Source organism: Nannospalax galili, unplaced genomic scaffold (genome assembly GCF_000622305.1).
Source record: "Nannospalax galili isolate Female #2095 unplaced genomic scaffold, S.galili_v1.0 scaffold140, whole genome shotgun sequence".
Lineage (NCBI taxonomy): Eukaryota > Metazoa > Chordata > Mammalia > Rodentia > Spalacidae > Nannospalax > Nannospalax galili.
In genome coordinates, this window is record NW_008352267.1 from 14,283,874 (window position 1) to 14,288,424 (window position 4,551).

Consider the following 4,551-nt stretch of genomic DNA (forward strand, 5'->3'; position numbering starts at 1 on the left):
TATCAACACTATTATATTTTCATAAGCATTATCTCATTAAAATATGCAGAACAAATTTGATACAGCAATAGCACATATATAAAATATCAAAACAAGTCAGAAAACAAATTCATGTAATATAATATGAAATTATCTCTTTGGAAAATAGAGTTTATCACCTGGTCAAGCTTCCCAAATGTCTTAAGTATGTAAGTACTCACATGCCTACAAGTATAACACTTTTAGATTTATATTAACATTTCAAAACAAGTCTTGAAATAGTCAGTTATATTCTTTTTTCTACATTGTTATTCCTCAGAGATCAGGATACAAAAATCCAAGGGCACATTTGGCGGAGATAATTGGACAGGAATGTTACACATTGACACTCTGCCCAGAAAATTATGATGGGTTGGCAAATGTGAATTCAACTTATAGCAGAGAAACATCTGCAAAAATCTACAATCTATTTTGATAGTCCTGAATGTCACATTTTATTCCCTTTATATAAAAAACAACAAATCAGCCCTTCACTACCTTTCAAATTTAGTTTTGCAACATCCTATGACCCTGTGAATTTGGACTTAGTGCAATGGAGTTTTCCATTTCTTTTCTTAAGCTACAGTCTCCATCCTTCATCAAACCCAGGATCTGTGACTCTTTGTCATTGATATTCTCTCCTCCTCATAACCTTTTCTACCTCTTCATTGTGATCCTATCATTTGAGGACATCTTTCCCTGCTATCTGCCCCAAAAGATCTTCTCATTTCTCTTCATCCATATTTTTCCATTCATTTCCCTTTCTTTCTCATGGTTTTATAGACCCTGAACTCCTCTAGCTTTCTCATCATTCACTAATTAGCATGTCTCCATGGTAACAGACAGTTGCAGAGCAGGAATCATTCTCCATACCAGCTACTGCTGAGCAACCTCTGGGCCTGACAAGGAGGGGCCTTGACCCGATTAAGATAGGATAGGAAGACTTTTCTCTTCTTGGCAGGAGCGGATCCTCCTAGGAAACAGAGAGGCCCTGTTTCCTAGGGGACAGAATAAGTCAATTTGGTTGAAAAGGAATGTATACTTGGACTCCGGCATTCAAAAATCAAAGTATTAAATAAACTATGAAAATATTAAAGAAGATGTAGGAAAACATCTAATGCTGACTACCTGCTCCTAGTTTGTAAATATTTGTAGCACTTTGATCTGAAGGGTGTTATGAAGCAACTGGTAGCAAAAATTTGGTAGCATTTACCTTTACCTTCTATATATACAGCTCTAAGTGTGACCCATGAGGCAGAATTTATAATAGAAAACAATCCTGCCTTGTGAGATTAATTTTTATTTAGTTTTAAATTAGATACTTACTGGTTTTTGTTAGCTGTAAACACATAATTGTATACTTCCAAGTAGCCATAATGATGTTATTATAGAGGTTTACTTTGCAGGCCAGCCTTTAATAAGTTGGAATGCATTTCCTACATTTTCCCAATGGTTAAGAAGCTAGGAAATACATTGTTTGCTATAATTGATTATATATTAGGATTTATCCTAGGAATTGTGCTACTGAGATTCACAAGGTTAAACCATGTTTGCGAGGTCAAAAAGTCAGTAAGAGCCTAGAGTCCTAGAAACAAGTCTGTGTTTAAATGTGCAAATGTGCTATACGTTACTACATAAAGATGCTTGTATGAAAATTAGAAAACAATGTTGATGCTTTCATAGGACAGTCTTGATGAAGCTGAAAGCTATTGAAGCTTAGAAGGTGAAGACATGAGGCGGACAATCATTTCCTTGAATATGAAGGAACGGAATGCTTAGTAACAGGTGGAGCCCACATGAACAGGAGCTTATTGCTTGAAAACATGTAAGTCATGATATAAGTTTTATATAACTTGGCTGAAAATATTTGGCTTCATACCCTTAAATCTGGGATGACATGTTATATTATGCTCTTGATGGTAAGTAGGAATGGACCACTTGTGTTTGCCTGAAGAGTGCTAATTTTTTCATTCCTTATTTTCTAAAACATTTAAGGTGAAAATGTTCTTTTTCCAAATTCAAATGAATTATTACCAACTTTTATACCACATTCCATAAACTGAATGTGTGAAAATTGCCAAGACCAAGATGAAATCATGCTTTTGAGGTTTTTAATAGCTTACTAGTCTCTGCTTAGAAATTTGTACCCATGATGGAAGATCAAGTCCTTTGAGAATCTTTGCCTCTGCTGCAGTCTCCTGCTCTCTCCTGGACACTATTTCTTTTTGCCAGCACTATTGTTGGCCTTTGCAGTCCTCCTGACTTTTGTTCTGTTCTTGCATTCCTTTTGCTGTCTCCTCAGTGTCTTTTTCTTTTAGTACAGGCCACATCTTGTAAATCTGTGTGGTGATTTTTTTCCTTCCAGACTCCAAGAAATCACAGATTATGCCCAAACCTAGTGCTTTAGCACCATTAACATGAATTATGAAACCACAAAGATGCTATCTGGTACAGTCTTGTATATTTTGGCTGGGTTTTTCTGGATTTCTGTCTTAGGCACTGTTGCTTTCCCAGGGTGAAGGACCTCTGTGTCCATTTATTTCCTCTGTTGAAGTCAGCTGTTACAAACTTTTTCTGAATAGTTACTCAGTCATTCATGATAAGGGCAGATCCTCAAGTAGCATGGAAGGAAGTAGCTGAAATCACTATAGATGGAATCATTCTTGTTTGATGCGGTCAAAATTAGAGCCAAGAAATAATGAAGGAGGTGAGCTCATGACTGTCTCAGCACACTGTATCAAGGAATTTCTGAATATTCTTTAACAAACTCCTTCATGTTCAACATCCAACTCATGGTGGCAGACCTTGCACGCTTGTGCATATTTCTGTAACAAAGTTTATCTTTAACGTCCTTTAAGACTGCTGCAATTCAGATAAGACATTGTATACTAAACATTTGTCATCAAAGGGCTTATGCTACCTCCTACCTGAGTCTCTAAGACTGATGGATTTTATAACCGGGTTGCTAATGTGAATTTCTCCTATTTTATTAAAAAAAGTAAACAAATAAATAAAAGATTTCTCACTGCTTCAGCCTCTCTGAATATGTACATAGTTTGCTATGGAACCTATTCTCAAATAAACCCAGAATCTCTTTTTGTTATTTAGCTTGATGACTGTCAACTTACATCTCAAACTTAATTTAAACCACGAATACTATGTTTTTCATTCAATTTATCAACAAAATATTTGACAATTTAAGGGGCAAGAGTTAAATTTTTGCATGGTTTCTCTAAGCCAGTTACTGTGCCGAGTGCTTTTCAGATGCATCGGTCCTGCCTGTAAGAATGTAGTTTGCAAATCTCTTTTTGCAGTAAGCAAAGTTGTCTGCTATCATGTTGTGCTCTGAAATCCATCATGAGTGTTGTGAGGAGACTATGCTTTCAGTGGGCTCCTCCAGCCAGTAACTAAATGTGGCACGGATGCTGTAGCTGATTTGTTCCTGGGGAATGGAGGAGAATTCTTTGACAAGGGAGGTAAACTTGAGAACTATCCACTGGGCTTATGTTGCTTTCTGAGAATCACAATGAAGATACTCAACCTTGTTTGCTTACAGCTTTCCTTCACAGAGTCCAGATGGCCATGCCATATGATGGCTCTGCCAGTCTCCTTCTGTGCCCGCCCAGTTTACATCACAGGTGTTTCCCCTAATGAATGCTTTTGATGCCTGCTTCCTGGAGGTGCTAAATCAGCACATCATCTAACTTAGCCTTGACAACCTTATGAGCTACTTATGATGATCAGAAATTGAGGCTTAGGGAGTATAAAGTACTCATGGATCACTCAGCCGACTGTAGACAGGCTTCAAATCCAGTCCTGTCTGTTCTCACAGGCTTCTGATTCTTCCCACAGTACCACTCTGCATAGAATGCTAGATTACGCTCACCGCCACTTTATGACCACTTTAACAGTTGATAGTTCACTGGTAAAAAAAAATGAAGCAGGCAAAATTCATTCTAAAGCTATCTAAAAAAATCGTGGAGGCAAGCAGTTAATACAAACTGCTTACCCTTTTTATAGACAAACTTAGAGTTTAAGGTTTCTCATCTGTGTTACTGACAGGGAACTGTCTGGCAACATGAATACGTTTTTTCTTTATTTTTTTCCAACACTTCTTTCTAGGTTAATCAGAGCTGCAGGTGCTGTATCTATTTCTAAGAGCTAGCATGTGAATTTGAGACATTCTCTGGGGAGTTCGAGGTCTAGGAACCAATGAAGAGACCACAATGAAACAAGCTTCCAGTTTTCAAGCACTCAACTGATTATTGTCAGAAAGTCTCAGCATTAAAAGGCAGCTCTCCTCATTTGGATGAGACAGCAGTGTGAGCTTTCTGAAGGCGAAAAGGTGCTCTTGCTCACATGGATAAAAGCCGGGTGCAGAGTGGGGCTTCAGGCTGCTTGTGTTACACTGAAGGCCAGCAGTCAAAGCCATGGTAGCCAGCTTCAGGGGAGCCTTAGCAACAGGAACTGATTCCTAATGGATCAAAAACCTAGTATGAAGTGATGAAAACAAAGGGAAACCTTTTTTTTCCA

The 4,551-nt window shown here is 37.8% G+C and overlaps 1 pseudogene; it reads right to left on the bottom strand.

Annotated features, from left to right (window-relative positions):
* Positions 1-2,233: 2,233 nt before the first annotated feature.
* LOC103746814 lies at positions 2,234-2,616 on the bottom strand (annotated as a pseudogene).
* Between the last annotated feature and the right edge of the window lie 1,935 nt (positions 2,617-4,551).